Raw genomic sequence first — 20,817 nt, 5'->3', positions numbered from 1 at the left:
AGGTTAATGATTTTAGTTCATTAACAAATGAACTAGTTCATTTTAGTTCATTCACAAATCTCAGTTAATGATTTCAGTTCATTTATAAGTCTGGGAAGATGCAATAACCTGGGCTTATAACATTTTCCCCTGTAAATGTCTGAGGACCTGTTCTGCCAGTTTTTTCAGAGTACAGCATGTCTTATCCTGATCCCTGCTCAGAATTCTTTCCAGGGTGTATTGTAGGTCAGCAACTGCAGTGGCTAGTGACTCAGTCTTTGTAAAACTTGGTGGCAAGTGACATTCTTTAACTGGCAAAGAAGAGCAGAATTTTCCACCTCACAATAGGCTGATTTTTTTTTTTTAAAGCAGACATATGAAAATTGAGAAGTTACCATTTTAATAGATACATTTATATGCATAAGGGAAATCTCTATTTGTAAGGATGTCTTCCTCTTTGTATCAAGAAGAAGGGTTTGACTCTGAATCTCTAGAAAGTCTTATCAATGGAGACAGCAACTATTTAAAATTACTTAACAGTCTAACTCTTTTTAAGTTTGCTTTTTCTAGTATTCTTTAATAAATGATTCTTCCCTGACTCCCCAACATTTTCTTTTGTATTTAACTGGAGATGATATTTAAAGCAATGGCTGGGTCCATTTTGGGAAGTTACTCAGTTTTCTTGGGTTATCTCCTATGTGTACAGCAGGTTTACCTGTTATTATACTTCTGCTTGTTTGCTTGCTTGTTTTTCTGTTAACCTATCTTTTTATTATAGAAGAGTCTCAGTCAAAGACTAAGAACCCAAGGACCTATTTCTTCCTTCACAAGAACAAGCATGCCAGATATTCAGTTTAAATTTTTCTGTACTGCAAATTAAGTGAAGTCGCTCAGTCGTGGCTGACTCTTTGCAACCCTGTGAACTATGTCCATGGGATTTTCCAGGCAAGAGCAAAGTCCCTTTAATTTCTCAAATATTTATTAATGTCACTACATATTCAGAGATGTATGTGTGTGTTATATGTATGAATGCATGAAATGGGCTGTATTTCATGTTTAGTTTATCTGGATCTATTCTAGCTCTTAAGAATTTAAGGTACACAAAGAATAGTTAAAGAGAATAAAAATAGTGGGTAATATCTGTTGAGAACCTGTATTATCATTTAATTCTCAGAGAATAGGTATAAGGTTAGTTGTTTTGTAGCTATTTTACAGACAAGAAAACTAAGATTTAGAAAGATTAAATGCATGTGTGCTAAGTCACTACAGTTGTATCTGACTCTTTGTGACCCTATGCACTGTAGCCTGCCAGGCTCTTCTGTCCATGGGATTCTCCAGGCAAGGATACTGGAGTGGATTGCCATATCTCCTCCATGGGATCTTCCCCACCTAGGGATCAAATCCACTTCTCTTATGTCTCATACATTGGTAGGGAGGTACTTTATCATATCATCATAAAGGTTCGATAATATTGCACAAACAGAAAGAGGCAAGGAGGAATTTATCTTACCTGGGCTCCAAAACCTGTGAATGTAGCCTGAACAAGAAGATATTGGGGAAAACATAATATTTTTTCTACAGCTGTTATAATATTTTAACTATATAAATGGTGAGCAGTAAATAAAAGGAGCAAATCTTCTTTCCTATTTCGAGTTAGGTCCAAGAAAAATTAGTGAGCATTTTGGGGAGGACTTGCATCTCCATTTCATCAACCAGATGTGCCCAACAATGGGATTTCTGGTGTCAAGAATGAAATCTTCCTCTATCCTCTTAGCTTCTTTCTGCTGATGCAAGATTTAATTGACATGAGACAGTTTAATAGGATAAAATTAAACAAAAGTTTAGTAACATGTAAAATAGAGAGACCCAGGAAAATTGAGAAACTCACCAAGATGGCCAAAGTCCTTACCTTAGTAAACATGATCTTTGGCTAAAGACAAAGAGAACGGGGGTAGTGGTTTGTAACTTCAAAAGGGAGCAATGCTGGTGCAGATAGCCCTATTCCGGGAAAAGAATGTTTGACTAAATCCTTTAGGTCTTTTAATGCGGTCGGGTAGGAGGTTGGCGATTTCCAGGCTCCATAGAGTCCAAGATTTCATCAATTGAAAAATTTCTATGCAAAGTAAATTTTTATCTTTTGGTTTTCTCAGGCTCTTTGGACAACTAGAGTTCTCAGATTATTGAACATTACATGGCAACCAAAATTCTGACATCTAAATTTTCTCTAAGTTGCAAATAGGGTTATTGAAATCCTATTTGATTATTCTAACTCCAGCAAGAAAAAAATTTTTGATAAATAGTATACTCAACTATTTTTTCACATAAAATATGGCTACGCAAGATCACCCCATCCTTGAATGTGTTCAACTTTGCACCTGTTCTCAGAATTTCAGAAAATTTTCCCTATGATATTTGGAGAAGAATCAAATAATCAATAGAAATTTTATCAATCTTTATGATAAAAGAATTCTTCTAAAGTAACCATGATCTGTGCAGATGTAGGTGGCCATAAAATTAATGAAGCATAGGACATCTCCTGGAAGAAATCCCAGTTGCTCTTGGATTGTTGTAGAGAAGCATAAAGTTTTGCTCAACCATAAAATAATTATGCATAGATCCAACCTATTCAGACATTCCTCTCAATAAATAAATAAATAAATAAATAAGGGAAAATTTCAGGATTATTAGAAGTATCAAGAAGGGGTATAAGTTCATGGTTTACTTTATAGTATATTTTTTCATCTTTTTCAGTCATTTCTGGATCAAGAAAAGTCATACACTGATGGCTGTTTGTACCTCTTTATGGTCAAGCAACCATAAAATTGTATCCATATATGTGGATATGTTCATACATATGGTTATTCCTTGCAAGGAATTTTTTCTTAATGCATATTTCACTAACATTTAATGCATTTTTCTAAATTTTGCCTTTTAAAATCAGGTCATAAATCTCATTGATAGAGACAGAATTGAGGTCGCTCTTGCTTACCTTGCTTAAAGGTAAGCTAAAACTGTTCTTCATGGCTTATTCATGAGAATTTTGAAATAAAATCTCCATCTTTCTAGGATATAGGCATTTTTGGCATAAACACTTACTTTTCATCACAAAGAAGAATAGAAAACTTGGGAATTTATGCTTTTTGCTAAACATAGTAAACTCTTATGGTCTAACTGCATTTTTTAAAATACAGCCTTCATGCAATATTTTCTGTAGGTTACTCGTCAGAAACTTTTGTAACTATTCAAAAGATTGTTGTCAGAAATCAACTGAATCAAAGGAAATTTCTGCTTAATGGGGAAAGTTGAATAGCTCATGAGTGGTTTATTAATTTTTTACTATAGTGCTTTGTTGTTATTCATTCACTTAGTCATGTTCTACTCTTTGCAACCCCATGAACTGAACACACCAGGCTTCCCTGTCCTTCACCATCTCCTAGAGTTTGCTCAGATTCATGCCCATTGAGCTGGTGATGACATCCAACCATCTTGTCCTTTGTCATTTCCTTCTCCTACTGCCTTCAAATTTTCCCAGCATCAGGGTCTTTTCCAATAAGATGATTCTTTACATCAGGTGGCCAAAGTATTGGTGCTTCAGCTTCAACATCAGTTCTTCTGATGAATATTCAGGATTGATTTCCTTTAGGATTGACTGGTTTGATCTCTTTGCAGTCCAATGGGCTTTCAAGAGTTTTCTACAACACCACAGTTTTAAAGCATCAATTCTTTGGTGCTCAGCCTTTTATATGGTCCAACTCTCATATCTGTACCTGACTGCTGGAAAAATCATAGCTTTGACTATACAGACCTCTGTTGGCAAAGTAATGTCTCTGCTTTTTAAAATGCTGCCTTGGTTAGACATAGCTTTTTTTCCAAGGAGCAAGTATCTTTTAATTTCATGGCTGCAGTCATGATCTGCAGTAATTTTGGAGCTCAGGAAAATAAAGTTTGTCACTGTTTCCATTGCTTCCCCATCTATTTGCCATGATCTTCATTTTTTGAATGTTGAGTTTTAAGTCACCTTTTTCACTCTCCTCTTTCAACTTCATCAAGTGGCTTTTTAGTTCCTCTTCATTTTCTGACTATAGTGCTAACAGAAAAGAAAACCAGCTTCATTATCATTGGAATTTTCGTAAAATTATTGCAGTGTTTTTTAGCTGATATTTTAGTTTGTGGACCTCAAATCTTCTGGTGTTGATTTAGCCATATATCTAACATTTAAAATATGTTAAGCATTTTAATAGGAGAAGGCAATGGCACCCCACTCCAGTACTCTTGCCTGGAAAATCCCATGGATGGAGGAGCCTGGTGGGCTGCAGTCCATGGGGTCGCTAAGAGTTGGACACGACTGAGCGACTTCACTTTCACTTCTCACTTTCATGCATTGGAGAAGGAAATGGCAGCCCACTCCAGTGTTCTTGCCTGGAGAATCCCAGGGACAAGGGAGCCTGGTGGGCTGCCGTCTATGGGGTCTCACAGAGTCGGACATGACTGAAGCGACTTTGCAGCAGCAGCAGGATGTGTTATAGTAGTCTAAGGGAATAAAATAAATCATAGAGTCAACCTTCATGACACTCTAGGAAAAAGATAGTTGTATTATTTGGACCCACTTTACAAATGAGAAAAATAGGGCATAGTTAAGCTGTGAAATCACTGAAAGTCACATAGTTAGAAAATAACAGAACACTTGTAGCCATATACAAGTACTTTCATACTACTTTCCCTAGTAAGTTACAAATTTTAAAACCAATTTCCCAATCATAAGTAAGAAAAAAATCAGTTATCAATAGGAATGAATAATGATATATATTACATTTTTTGATAAGGCTAATTATTAAGACCACATAGTCACAAGGGAAATACTTATATCAATCAGTTTTTAAATATGGGGTTCAAAAGTGTGTGTACAATACAATTATAACTATGCAAAGTAGATATTTATATGGAAAATAATTAGAATAGAATATCAATAAACAAAGTCCTATGGATAACATTATTTAATGATTTTGGTTTCTGAATTTCTCTTAAAGTTGTCCCTGCATATTTTACACAATGAAAATTACTCAAATTAAAATTAGTCAAATGCTCCCCTAAAAATGAAATATTAGTTGTAAATGTAACAAAATATGTACAAGAGCTATAGGAAGAAAATTACAAAAAGTTGATGAAAGAAGTAAAAGAAAAATTAAGTAAAAGAAAAGGTGCTCCATGTTCTTACATAGGAAGACTGAATGCAGTCAAGATGTCTGTTCTTCCTAACTATTGATCTATAGTTTCAATGCAATCTCAATCAAATCTCATTATGTTATTTAGTGGATATCGGACAAACTGATACTAAGATTTATATGGAGAGATAAAAGACCCAGAATAGTCAACAAAATACTGAAAGAAAACAAAGTAAGAGGAATGATATTACCTCACTTTAGCACTTATTTTAAAATTATAGTAATTATCAGGATGTGGTATTGGTGAAATAATGCAATAGATCAGAATAGAGAGTCAGGAAGTAGACCTACATATGTATAGTCAATTGATCCTTGACAAAGGCTAAAGCAATACAATGGATAAAACATGGTCTTTTAAACAAATACTGCCCTAACTGAATGCGTGCATGTTCAGTCATATTCGATTCTTTGTAACCCCATGGGCTGCAGCCCACTAGCCTGCCAGGCTCCTCTGTTCATGGAATTTCCCAGGCAAGAATACAGGAATGGGTTGCCATTTCCTTCTACAGGGGGATTTTCCTAACCCAGGGATTGACCTGTGGCTCCTACATTGACAACTGGATTGTTTTAACACTGAGCTGCCTAGAAAGGCCCACTGGAACTGGATATATGCATACGATTAAAAAAATGGAATCTAAACATAAGCATTATGCTTAAAATTAATTTAAAGTGGATCACAGACCTAAATGCAAAATACAAAACTAAAAGATTCCTAGATGATAGCATAAGAGAAAAAAACAAAATAATCATGGTATGGCAATAACTTTTCAGATATAGCACCAAAGCATAAGCCATGAAAGAAAAAATTGATAAGGTGTACTTTCTAATAATTAAAAATACATAATTTATGAAATACATTGTCAAAAGAATAACAAAACAAATAACATGTTGGGAGAAAATATTTGCAAAAGACGTATCTGATAAAAAACTTATCCAAAACATAAAAAGAACTCTTAAAACTCAACAGAATACAAACAACTAAATTTAAAAGTGGAAAAAATTCCTGACTGTTCAGGTATGCAACAAAGAAGACATACAGGTGCAAATAAGTACATGAAAAGATGCTGCACATCAAATGTCATCAGGGAAATTCAAATGAAAGCAATGAGATGCCATTACACTCCTATTAGAATGTCCAAAATCAGAACACTGAAGACATCGAACACTGGCAAGTGGAGCAACAGTGACTGCCATTCATTTCTGGTGGGAATGTAAAATGTAACAACAACTTAAGAAGCAATTTTGGTGATTTATTACAAAATTGAACACAGTATTATCTATTACAATATAATCAAAAAATTGCATTCCTTTGTATTTACCCAAAAGAGCTGAAAATTTACATTAACACAAAATCCTGCATATTGATGTTTATAGCAGGTTTATTCATAATTGCCAGAACTTGTAAGCAACAAAGGTGCTCTTCAGTAGGTCAATGTATAAACTGCAGTCCATCTAGACAATAGAATATTATTCAGTGTTAAAAAAAAATGAGTTATCATTACACATAAAGAGATGGAGAAGCCTCAAATGCATATTACTTTAAGTGAAAAAAGCCAATTTGAGAAGGCTATACACTGTATGATTTAAAAATATATGGCATTCTGGAAAAGGAAAACTATGAGGACAGTTAAAAGAGTAGTAGTTGCCAGATATTAGGGGAGAAGGAGGAATAAAAAAAAAAGCACAGACATATTTCAGGACATTTGAACTACTCTGTACGACATGATAAAGGTAAATGCATGTCCATATAAATTTTTCAAAACCCATAGAATGTAAAAGACCAAGAGTGAACCGTACTTAAACTATGGACTCTGGGTGATGTAGACAAAAAAAAGATGCATAATGTGAGAACTGAGGGTTTTGTGTTCTTGTTCAGTTGCTCAGTCCTGTCAAACTCTTTGAGACCCAGTGGACTCCAGCACACAAGCCTTCCCTATCACTCATTACCTCCCAGAATTTGCTTAAACTCATGTCCACTGAGTCAATGGTACTGTCTAACTATCTAATCCTCTGTCGCCCCCTTCTCCTCTTGCCTTCAATTTTTCCTAGGATCAGTATGTTTTCCAATGAGTCAGTTTTTTTAATCAAGTGGCCAAAGTATTGGAAGTTCAGCCTCAACGTCAGTCCTTTCAATGACTATTCAGGGTTGATTTCCTTTAAGATTGACTGATTTGAGCTCCTTACTGTGCAAGAGACTCTCAGGCATCTTCTCAAGCACCACAGTTTGAAAGCATCAATTCCTCAACATTCAGTCGTTTATGGATGAGTTCTTACATCTGTACATGACTACTGGAAAAACAGCACCTTTGACTATATGAACCTTTAATGGGAAAGTGATGTTTCTACTTTTTAATATGCTGTCTAGGTTTGTCATAGCTTTTCTTCCAAGGATCAAATGTCTTTTAATTTCATGGCTGCAGTCAATGTCTGCAGTAGTTTTGGGGCCCAAGAAAATAAAGTCAGTCACTATTTCCCTATCTTTTGGTCCTGATGTGATGAGACTAGATACCATGAACTTAGTTTTTTAAATGTTTAATTTTAAGCAAGCTTTTTCACTTTCCTCTTACACCTTCATCAACAGGCTTCTTACATTCTCTTTGTTTTCTGCCATTAAGTGGTATCATCTGTATATATGAGACTGTGAGTATTTCTCCCAGCTATCTTGATGCCAGACTGTGGTTCATCCAGCCTGGCATTTAACATGATGTACTCTGCATATAAGTTAAACAAGCAGTGTGACAATATACAGCCTTGATGTACTCCTTTCCCAATTTGGAACCAGTCTGCTGTTCCATATCTGGTTCTAATTGTTGTTTCTTGAACTGCATATGTTTCTCAAGAGGGAGGTAAATGTCTTGTATTCCCATCTCTTTAGGAATTTTGTCCACAGTTTGCTGTGACCCACACAGTCAAAGGCTTTAGACTAGTCAAAGAAGCAGAAGTAGATGATTTCTGAAATTCCCTTGAGTTTTCTATGGTCTAATGAATGTTGGCAATTTGATCTCTAATTCATCCCCCTTTTCTAAGTCTGGCTTGTACATCTGGAAGTTCGTGGTTCACATACAATTGAAGCCCAGCTTGAGGGATTTGAGCATTGCTTTACTAACATGTGAAATGATCACAATAATGTGGTAGTTTGAACATTCTTTGACATTACCTTTCTCTAGGATTGGAATGAAAACTGATGACTTCCAGTCCTGTGGCCACTGTTGGGTTTCCAATTATGCTGGCATGCTGAATCAGCACTTTAACAGCATCATCTAGCACACTCCAGGATGTCTGACTCTATGTGAGTAATCACACCATTATGGTTATCCAGGTCATTAAGACATTTTTTGTACAGTTTTCTGTATTCTTGCCACCTCTGCTTAATCCCTTCTGCTTCTGTTATGTCCTTGCCATTTCTGTCCTTTATTGTGCCCATCTTTTCATGAAATGTTCCCTTGGTATCACCAATTTGCTTGAAGAAAACTGTAGTCCTTCCCACTCTATTGTTTTCCTCTATTTCTTTGCATTATTCACTTAAGAAGGCTTTCTTATTTATTCTTGTTATTATCTGATCACATGGACCACAGTCTTGTCTAATTCAATGAAACCATGAGCCATGCTATGTAAGGCCACTCAAGATGGATGTGTCATGGTGGAGAGTTCTGACAAAATATGATCCACTGGAGAAAGGAATGGCATACCACTTCAGTATTTTTGCATTGAGAACCTCACGAACAGTATGAAAAGACAAAAAGACTGAAAGATGAATTACCCAGGTCAGTATGTGCCCAATATGCTACTGGAGATCAGTGCAGAAATAACTCCAGAAAGAATGAAGAGACAGAGGCAAAGTAACAACAACAAACAGCTGTGGATGTGGCTGATGATAGAAGCAAAGTCCAAAGCTGTAAAGAGCAATATTGCATAGAAACATTAGGTCCACGAATCCTGGAATGTTAGGTAATGAATCAAGGCAAATTGGAAGTGGTCAAACAGGAGATGGCAGACATCAACATTATAGGAATCAGAAAACCAAAATGGACTAGAGTGGGTGAATTTAACTCAGATGACCATTAATTCTACTACTGTGGACATGAATCCCTTAAAAGAAATGAAGTAGACATCATGGTCAACAAAAGAGTCCTAAATGCAGTACTTGGATGCAATCTCAAAAATGACAAAATGCTCTCTGTTCATTCTCAAGGCAAATATTCAAGAGCACAGTATTCCAAGTATACACCCCGACCAATAATACTAAAGAAGCTGAAGCTGAATGGTTCTGTGAAGATCTACAAGACCTCCTAGAACCAATACACAAAAAAGATGTCCTTTTCATTAAAGGGGACTGGAATGCAAAACTAGAAGTGAAGAAACACCTGGAGTAACAGGTAAATCTGGCCTTGGAGTACACAATGAAGTAGGGCAAAGGATAACAGAATTTTGCCAAGAGAATGCACTGGTCATAGCAAAAAGCCTCTTCCAAAAACACAAGAGAAGACTCTATACATGGACATCACTAGATGGCCAATACCAAAATCAGATTGATTATATTCTTTGCAGCCAAATTATATCCTTTGCAGCTAAAGATAGAGAAGATCTATACAGTCAGCAAAACTAAGACTGGGAGCTGACTGTGGCTCAGATCATGAACTCCGTATTGCAAAATTCAGACTTAAATTGAAAAAAGTAGGGAAAATCTCTAGACCCTTCAGGTATGACCTAAATTAAATCCCTTATGATTATATAGTGGAAGTGACAGATAGATTCAAAGGATTAGATCTGATAGATAGAGTGCCTGAAGAACTATGGATGGAGATTTGTGACATTGTACAAGGATATAGGGATCAAGACCATCCCCAAGAAAAAGAAATGCAAAAAAAGCAAAATGGTTGTCTGAGGAGGACTTACAAATAGCTGTGAAAAGAAGTGAAAAGCAAAGAGAAAAGGAAAGATATACCCATTTGAATGCAGAGTTCCAAAGAATAGTAAGGAGAGATAAGAAATCCTTCTTTGGTGATCAGTGCACAGAAATAGAGAAAAACAATAGAATGGGAAAGACTAGAGATTTCTTCAAGAAAATTAGAAATACAGTGGGACCATTTCGTGCAAAAATGGGCTCAATAAAGGACAGAAATGGTATGGACCTAACAGAAGCAGAAGATATAAAAATGAGGTGGCAAGAATACACAGAAGAACTGCACAAAAAAGATCTTCACGACCAAGATAATCACAGTGGTATGATTACTCACCTAGAGCCAGACATCCTAGAATGCGAAGTCAAGTAGGCCTTAGGAAGCATCACTGCAGCAAAGATAGGGGAGGTAACGGAATTCCAGTTGAGCTATTTCAAATCCTAAAAGATGATGCTGTGAAAGTGCTGCACTCAATATGCCAGCAAATTTGGGAGACTCAGCAGTGGCCACAGGACTGGAAAAGGTCACTTTTCTTTCCAATTTCAAAGAAGTGCAATGCCAAAGAATGCTCAAACTACCACACAATTGTACTCATCTCACACGATAGTAAAGTAATGCCCAAAATTCTCCAAGCTAAGTTTCAACAATATGCTAACTGTGAACTTCCTGTTCAAGCTGGATGTAGAAAAGGCAGAGGAACCAGAGATCAAATTGCAAACATCTGTTGGATCATTCAAAAAGCAAGATAGTTCCAGAAAAGCATTTATTTCTGCTGTATTGACTATGTTAAAGCTGTTACTGCATGGATCACAGAAAACTCTGGAAAATTCTGAAAGAGATGGGAATATCAGACCATCTGACCTTCCCCTTAAGAAATCTGTATGCACGTCAGGAAACAATAGTTAGAACTGGACATGTAACAACAGGCTGGTTGCAAATAGGAAAAGGCATACATCAAGGCTGTATTTTGTCTCCCTGCTTATTTAACTTATATTCAGAGCACATTATGGGAGATGCTGGGCTGGATGAAGCACAAGCTGAAATCAAGATTGCTGGGAGAAATATCAATAACCTCAGATATGCAGATGACACCACCCTTATGGCAGAAAGTGAAGAGGAACTAAAGATCCTCGTGATGAAAGTGAAAGAGGAGAGTGAAAAAGTTGATTTAAAACTCAACATTCATAAAACTAAGATAATGACATCTAGTCTCATCACTCCATGGCAAATAGATAGGGAAACAGTGGAAATAGTGAGATACTTTATTTTGGGGGGCTCCTAAATCACTACAGATGGTGACTGTAGCTGTGAAATTAAAAGACGCTTGCTCCTTGGAAGAAATGTTATGACCAACATAGACAGCATGTTAAAAAGAAAAGACTGCTTTGCCAACTTAGATCCGTCTAGTCAAAGCTATGTTTTTTTCCAGTAGTCTTGTATGGATATGAGAGTTGGACTATAAATAAAGCTGAGCCCTGAAGAATTGATGGTTTTGAACTATGGTGTTGGAGAAGACTCTTGAGAGTCCCTTGGACTGCAAGGAGATCTAACCAGTCCATCCTAAAGGAAATCAGTCCTGTATATTCATTGGAGAGACTGATGCTGAAGCTGAAACTCCAATACTTTGGCCACCTGATGCAAAGATATGACTCATTGGAAAAGACCGTGATGCTGGGAAAGATTGAAGGCAGAGGAGAAGGGAAGGACAGAGGATGAGATGGTTGGATGGCATCATTGATTCAGTGGGTATAAGTTTGGGTAAACACTGGGAGTTGGTGATGGACAGGGAGGCCTGGCATGCTGCAGTCCTTCGGGTCACAAAGAGTCAGACACAACTGAGTAACTGAACGTAACTGAAATTATTCTTTGGAACTCTGCGTTCAATTGGGTATATCTTTCCCTTTCTCCTTTTCCTTTCACCTGTCTTCTTTTCTTAGTTATTTGTAAGGCCACTTCAGACAATTACTTTCCTTCTTTACTTATTTTTCTTGAGGATGGTTTTGGCCACCACCACAGGTACAATGTTAGGAACCTCTGAGTTACAAGGGATGGTACGGGGAGGGAGGTGGGAGGGGGGTTCAGGATGGGGAACACGTGTGCATCCGTGGTGGGTTCATGTTTATGTATGGCAAAACCAATACAATATTGTAAAGTAATTTTCCTCCAATTAAAATAAATAAATTTAAATTAAAAAAGAAAAAGAAATTACTAGGCAGTCAGTGTAGAATAATGAGACTTTGATCTTGTTTTCAGAAAACATCAAACTCCATTGTCCTGAATTCCTGAAATGTGTCTTTAGTATGATAAATTATCAGCAGTCAGATCCAGGGAAGGGCAATAATTAAATTCTGTTTCAAATTTTTGAGGGAAAAACAACAGGTGATCATTAATCTTAAGCCCATACCTCTGCCAGAGGGCATGAAAAAGGATCGTGACTTAATCCAAGGATCAAGAGAAGCCATAAAAGTATTAAGTATCTTAATTTTTAAATTGATTGGTTAGAAATAATGCGACTTAAGGAAGGATATAAAAACTGCTGTAAGTCCCACCTCAGAGGGACTCTACTCAGTGTCTATGTTGAGAGCTTTGTACGTTCCTCCTCTTTAATAAATCTTATTCGCTTGCTACTGTGTGTTTGCATGCTTGTGTATTCCATTCTTTGGCTCCATGGATAAGAACTCAGATTCCTATCTCATCTTGTGGGGGCTTGTCTGGGATTCCTCAATACCTATACGAAGTAAATATGGACACTCACTCTCAACTCTGCCATTCACCTCTCACCACCTAATCTCACTGCATGTTCTCTTTGGTCACTCTTTGTTCCACAAGCCTGCACGAGTTCTGAAGACAGATAGAGTTAGTAGACAGTGATCATTGGCCAGCCGATTGACCTGGAGGTGCTGGGAAAAACCTCTGCTAGCCTGCTACCTCACTGAGAACTGCAGGACATCTACCATTTCTCTTTCCTAATATTTAGAGCTCATGAGATTTTTCATGAGATATTTTTAAGGTAGGATCATTTTGGAGTGTGTGTAAATATCCCTAACTTGTGCACTGTGTAGCTTGCTTTATGGGACCTCCAGTTCCAGCATAAACAATGTTCAGGAGCATAGAAAGTCTACCAACCTAGGCTTTCACTCTTTCTATCTCTAGGTGGAAGGGAAGATAGAAACAGGAAGAGGACGAAGGCCCAGGGCATCCAGATAAGGGCAGTCAAGGCAGGATGCATTCCAAAGTTGAGGGATGCATACGTTATTGGTGCTTCTTTCCTCCCACTCCACAAGGAAGGGGGCACCCTTTATTGGAAGAACCAGGGAAAAGACAAAAAGCACTAGACACTGGTTTTCTCTCTTTCAGATGGGAACAACCTTTTTGAGCCCCACACCCAGCTCAAAGTGGATGCCTTTGGCCTGTATACTGAAGAACTGGAATAAATTTTACCCTCAGACTGTGTGTGGTTGCATGTTTGTGGAATCCATTCTTCAGCTCCAAGGATAAGAATTGGATTTCCATCTCACCTCCATCTGTAGTTCTTCAGGCACTCTGTCTATCAGATCTAATCCCTTGAATCTATTTCTCACTTCCGCTGTATAATTGAAAGGGATTTGATTTACGTCATGCCTGAATGACTGGTGATAGAAGCAAGGTCCGGTGCTGTAAAGAGCAATATTGCATAGGAACCTGGAATGTCAGGTCCATGAATCAAGGCAAATTGGAAGTGGCCAAACAAGAGATGGCAAGACTGAATGTCGACATTCTAGGAATCAGCGAACTGAAATGGACTGGAATGGGTGAATTTAACTCAGATGACCATTATATCTACTACTGCGGCCAGGAATCTCTCAGAAGAAATGGAGTAGCCATCATGGTCAACAAAAGACTCTGAAATGCAGTACTTGGATGCAATCTCAAAAACGACAGAATGATCTCTGTTCATTTCCAAGGCAAACCATTCAATATCACAGTAATCCAAGTCTATGCCCCAACCAGTAACGCTGAAGAAGCTGAAGTTGAACAGTTCTATGAAGACCTACAAGACCTTTTAGAACTAACACCCAAAAAAGATGTCTTTTTCATTATAGGGGACTGGAATGCAAAAGTAGGAAGTCAAGAAACACCTGGAGTAACAGACAAATTTGGCCTTGGAATACAGAATGAAGCAGGGCAAAGACTGATAGAGTTTTGCCAAGAAAATGCACTGGTCACAACAAACACCTTCTTCCAACAACACAAGAGAAGACTCTATAAATGGACATCACCAGATGGTCAACACCGAAATCAGATTGATTATATTCTTTGCAGCCAAAGATGGAGAAGCTCTATACAGTCAGCAAAAACAAGACCAGGAGCTGACTGTGGCTCAAATCATGAACTCCTTATTGCCAAATTCAGACTTAAATTGAAGAAAGTAGGGAAAACCACTACACCATTCAGGTATGACCTAAATCAAATCCCTTATGATTATACAGTGGAAGTGAGAAATAGATTTAAGGGCCTAGATCTGATAGATAGAGTGCCTGATGAACTATGGAATGAGGTTCATGACATTGTACAGGAGACAGGGATCAAGACCATTCCCATGGAAAAGAAATGCAAAAAAGCAAAATGGCTGTCTGCGGAGGCCTTACAAATAGCTGTGAAAAGAAGAGAAGTGAAAAGCAAAGGAGAAAAGGAAAGACATAAGCATCTGAATGTAGAGTTCCAAAGAATAGCAAGAAGAGATAAGAAAGACTTCTTCAGCAATCAATGCAAAGAAATAGAGGAAAACAACAGAATGGGAAAGACTAGGGATCTCTTCAAGAAAATCAGAGATACCAAAGGAACATTTCATGCAAAGATGGGCTCGATAAAGGACAGAAATGGTATGGACCTGACAGAACCCGAAGATATTAAGAAGAGATGGCAAGAATACACAGAAGAACTGTCCAAAAAACATCTTCACGACCCAGATAATCATGATGGTGTGATCACTGACCTAGAGCCAGACATCCTGGAATGTGAAGTTAAGTAGGCTTTAGAAAGCATCACTACAAACAAAGCTAGTGGAGGTGATAGAATTCCAGTTTAGCTATTCCAAATCCTGAAAGATGATGCTGTGAAAGTGCTGCACTCAATATGCCAGCAAATTTGGAAAACTCAGGAGTGGCCCCAGGACTGGAAAAGGTCAGTTTTCATTCCCATCCCAAAGAAAGGCAATGCCAAAGAATGCTTGAACTACCACACATTTGCACTCATCTCACATGCTAGTAAAGTAATGCTCAAAATTCTCCAAGCCAGTCTTCAGCAATATGTGAACCGTGAACTTCCTGATGTTCAAGCTGGTTTTAGAAAAGGCAGAGGAACCAGATATCAAATTGCCATCATCTGCTGGATCCTGGAAAAAGGAAGAGAGTTCCAGAAAAGCATCTATTTATGCTTTATTGACTATGCCAAAGCCTTTGACTGTGTGGATCACAATAAACTGCGGAAAATCTTGAAAAAGATGGGAATACTAGACCATCTGATCTGCCTCTTGAGAAATTTGTATGCAGGTCAGGAAGTAACAGTTAGAACTGGACATGGAACAACAGACTGGTTCAAAATAGGAAAAGGAGTACGTCAAGGCTGTATATTGTCACCCTGTTTATTTAACTTCTATGCAGAGTACATCATGAGAAACGCTAGACTGGAAGAAACACAAGCTGGAATTAAGATTGCCGGGAGAAATATCAATAACCTCAGATATGCAGATGACACCACCCTTATGGCAGAAAGTGAAGAGGAACTAAAAAACCTCTTGATGAAAGTGAAAGAGGAGAGTGAAAAAGTTGGCTTAAAGCTCAATATTCAGAAAACGAAGATCATGGCATCCAGTCCCATCACTTCATGGGAAATAGATGGGGAAACAGTGGAAACAGTGTCAGACTTTACTTTTGGGGGCTCCAAAATCACTGCAGATGGTGATTGTAACCATGAAATTAAAAGACCCTTAATCCATGGAAGGAAAGTTATGACCAACCTAGACAGCATATTCAAAAGCAGAGACATTACTTTGCCAACAAAGGTTCGTCTAGTCAAGGCTATGGTTTTACCTGTGGTCATGTATGGATGTGAGAGTTGGACTGTGAAGAAGGCTGAGTGCCGAAGAATCGACACTTTTGAACTATGGTGTTGGAGAAGACTCTTGAGAGTCCCTTGGCCTGCAAGGAGATCCAACCAGTTCATTCTGAAGGAGATCAGCCCTGGGATTTCTTTGGAAGGAATGATGCTAAAGCTGAAACTCCAGTACTTTGGCTACCTCATGCAAAGAGTTGACTCATTGGAAAAGACTCTAATGCTGGGAGGGATTAGGGGCAAGTGGGGAAGGGGATGACAGAGGATGAGATGGCCGGATGGCATCACTGACTCGATGGAGGTGAGTCTGAGTGAACTCCGGGAGTTGGTGATGCACAGAGAGGCCTGGCATGCTGCGATTCATGGGGTCGCAAAGAGTCGGACTCCAGTGAGCAACTGATCTGACCTGATCTGAATGGTCTAGAGGTTTTCCCTACTTTCTTCAATTTAAATCTAAATTTGGCAATAAGGAGTTCATGATCTGAGCCACAGTCAGCTCTAGCTCTTGTTTTTGCTTACTGCATAGAATTTTCTATCTTTGGCTGCAAAAATATAATCAGCCTGATTTTGTTACTGACTGACTGGTGATATCCACATGTAGAGTCATCTCTTGTGTCGTTGGAAGAGGTGTTTGCTATGACCAGTGAATTCTCTTGGCAAAACTCTGTAAGCCTTTTCTCTGCTTACTCTTGTACTCCAAGGACAAAGTTATTTGTTATTCCAGGTATCTCTTGATATTCTACTTTTACATTCCAGTGCCCTATGATGCAGAAAAACAAACAAACAAACAAACATATATATATATATATATATATATATATATATATATATATATATTTTGGTGTTTGTTAGTTCTAGAAGATCTTGTAGGTCTCTATAAACCTGTCAACTTCAGCTTCTTTGGAATTAGTGATTGGGACATAGACTTGGATTATTGTGATATTGAATGGTTTGCCTCAGAAAAGAACCAAAATAATTCTGTCATTTTTGAGACTGCACCCAAGTACTGCATTTTTTACTCTTTTATTGACTATGAGGACTACTCCATTTATTCTAAGGGATTCTTATCCACAGTATTGCTATAATGGTCATCTGAATTAAATTTGCTCATTCCCATCCATTTTAGTTTACTGATTCCTAAAATGTCAATGTTCACTCTTGACATCTCCTATTTGACCACTTCTAATTTTCCTTGATTCATGAACCTAACATTCCAGGTTCCTATGCAATATTGTTCTTTATATATCAGACTTTACTTTCACCATCTGGCACATCCACAACTTGATGTCATTTCCACTTTTGCTTGGGCAAAATGAGACTACAGGCCAGGAGATAGTACCTCAAATAGCTCTGAGAGACTGCTCCAATGAGGCAGTGAGAGAAGATTAATATATAAGATTTTGGTGAATGGAGAGTTCAATGCAATCAAGCACTTATCTGACAAAAAATGTTCTGCTAGTCAGGAGGAACTGATGTCACCATGAAGGGATTTAGTGATTTTCTAGATATGAAGAGATACAAGTACTAAGATCATGAAATCAATTCCTGAAAATATTTTACTATCTAAAGACTTGTTCCACCAGTTTCCCTGGAGCACAGAGTGTCTCTGTCTCTTCCCTGAATTATCCTTAGAAAGTGTTGAAGTTCAGCAGCTGCAGGGGCACAGCATTAAATCTTTGCAGAAGCAGTTGGCAAATGCCTATTTTGTTGGTGTTCAGTCCCCAGCAAATGCTCTTGGCAAAGGCCAATTTGTAGTTGACAGGCAAGTGCCAATTTGTAATTGGCAGTGATAATGATTTGTCATTGTAAGTTTATCAATTGTAATCAGTATATTACTCTAGTAGACAAGGGATGTAGAGTGAACTCTCATCTCTAGGCCCAGCAGAGTTTCTCCCACCACACCCAAACCATCTTCTTTGCAGGTATCTTCTAGAGATGAGCTCCAGGATGCAAAGGGATCCTGGAAGAGAACAATGATGGTTCAAGACATGCCATGAAAGAGGCTTCTCACTGTGTAGTTCTACTCTTATGGCTACTTGGACTTTTTCAACTCCATACTGGTGCTTAGCAAGGGTGTTTGCTATCTGCATCTGTGCAGATTGAATACCATGCTGCTGTAGCTGTTGACCTTCAACTCTCCCTGAAGGGAGTTTAGGGTGAAGTATGAGGCACTTGTGAAGTTGCTCAGTCATGTCCGACTCTTTGCGACACTGTGGACTGTAGCCTACCAGGCTCCTCTGTCCATGGGATTTTCTAGGCAATAGTCCTGGAGTGGATTGCCATTTCCTTCTCCAGGGGATCTTCCAAACTCAGGGATTGAACCCCAGTCTCTCGCACTGGAGACAGGCACTTTACCATCTGAGCCAACCATACAGGAGTGGTGGCTGTGTGGGTGCTAGACAGATGAGAGGAGCTACTCCATGTTCAAGGTCAGGAGGGGCGGTGATGAGGACATACTCCTCATCCAAGGTAAGGAGCAGCAGCTGCACTTTGCTGGAGAAACAGTGAAGAGATACCCACATCCAAGGTAAGAGAAACCCAAGTAAGACGGTAAATGTTGCAAAAGGGCATCAGAGGGGAGACACACTGAAACCATACTCACAGAAAACTAGTCAATCTAATCATATGGACTACAGCCTGGTCTAATTCAATGAAACTAAGCCATGCCTTGTGGGGCCACCCAAGATGGGCAGGTCATGGTGGAGAGGTCTGACAAAATGTGGTCTACTGGAGAAGGAAATGGCAAACCACTTCAGTATTCTTGCCTTGAGAACCCCATGAACAGCATGAAAAGGCAAAATGATAGGATACTGAAAGAGGAATCTCCCCCGGTCGGTACGTGCTGAATATGCTACTGGAGATCAGTAGAGAAATAACTCCAAAAAGAATGAAGGGATGGAGCCAAAGCAAAAACAATACCCAGTTGCAGATGTGACTGGTTATAGAAGTAAGGTCCGAAGCTATAAAGAGCAATATTGCATAGGAACCTGGAATGTTAGGTCCATGGTCAAGGCAAATTGGAAGTGGTCAAAGAGGAGATGGCAAGACTGAACGTCGACATTCTAGGAATCAGTGAACTAAAAAGGGCTGGAATGGGTGTATTTAACTCAGATGACCATTATATCTACTACCACAGGCAGGAATCCCTTAGAAGAAATGGGGTAGCCACCATGGTCAACAAAGGAGTCTGAAATGCAGTACTTGGATGCAATCTCAAAAACAACAGAATGATCTCTGTTCATTTCCAAGGCAAACCATTCAATATCAAAATAATCCAACTTTGTGCCTCAGCCAGTAATGCTGAAGAAGCTGAAGTTGAACAGTTATATGAAGAGCTACAAGACATTTTAGAACTAACACCCAAAAAGATGTCCTTTTCATTATAGGGGACTGGAATGCCAAAGTAGGAAGTCAAGAAACACCTGGAGTAACAGGCAAATTTGGCCTTGGAATATGGAATGAAGCAGGGCAAAGGCTAATAGAATTTTGCCAAGACAATGCACTGGTCATAGCAACACTCTCTCCCAACAAAACAAGAGAAGTCTCTACACATGGACATCACCAGATGGTCAACACCAAAATCAGATTGACTATACTTTTTGAAGCCAAAGATGGAGAAGCTCTATAGTGTCAGCAAAAACAAGACCAGGAGCTGACTGTGGCACAGATCATGAGCTCCTTATTGTCAAATTCAGACTTAAATTGAAGAAAGTAGGGAAAACCACTAGACCATTTAGGTATAACCTAAATCAAATCCCTATGATTATACAGTGGAAGTGAGAAATAGATTTAGGGGACTAGATCTGATAGATAGAGTGCCTGATGAACTATGGACTGAGGTTCATGACATTGTACAGGAGACAGGGATCAAGACCATCCCCATGGAAAAGAAATTCAAAAAAGCAAAATGGCTGTCTGGGGAGGCCTTACAAATAGCTGTGAAAAGAAGAGAAGTGAAAAGCAAAAGAGAAAATGAAGGATAAAAGCCTCTGAATGCAGAGTTCCAAAGAATAGCAAGAAGAGATAAGAAAACCTTCCTCAGTGATCCATGCAAGGAAATAGAGGAAAACAACAGAATGGGAAAGACTAGAGATCTCTTCATGAAAATTAGAGATACGAAGGGAACATTTCATGCAAAGGTGGCCTCGATAAAGGACAGAAATGATATGGACCTAAGAGAAGCAGAAGATACTAAGAAGAGATGGAAAGAATATACAGAAGAACTGTACAAAAAAAGATCTTCACGACCCAGATAATCACGATGGTGTGATCACTGACCTAGAGCCAGACATCCTGGAATGTGAAGTCAAGTGGGCCTTAGAAAGCATCACTACAAACAAAGCTAGTGGAGGTGATAGAATTCCAGTTGAGCTATTTCAAATCCTGAAAGATGATACTGTGAAAATGTTGCACTCAATATGCCAGCAAATTTGGAAGACTCAACAGTGGCCACAGGACTGGAAAAGGTCAGTTTTCATTCCAACCCCCAAGAAAGGCAACGTCAAAGAATGTTCAAACTACCACACAATTGCACTGATCTCACACTCTAGTAAAGTAATGCTCCAAATTCTCCAAGCCAGTCTTCAGCAATAGGTGAACGTGAACATCCAGATGTTCAAGCT

The sequence above is a fragment of the Bos javanicus genome, chromosome 6, assembly GCF_032452875.1.
Source record: "Bos javanicus breed banteng chromosome 6, ARS-OSU_banteng_1.0, whole genome shotgun sequence".
In the NCBI taxonomy this organism is placed as follows: Eukaryota; Metazoa; Chordata; class Mammalia; order Artiodactyla; family Bovidae; genus Bos; species Bos javanicus.
The sequence above is the reverse complement of the archived record's forward strand: the minus strand, read 5'-3'. Positions refer to the sequence as shown.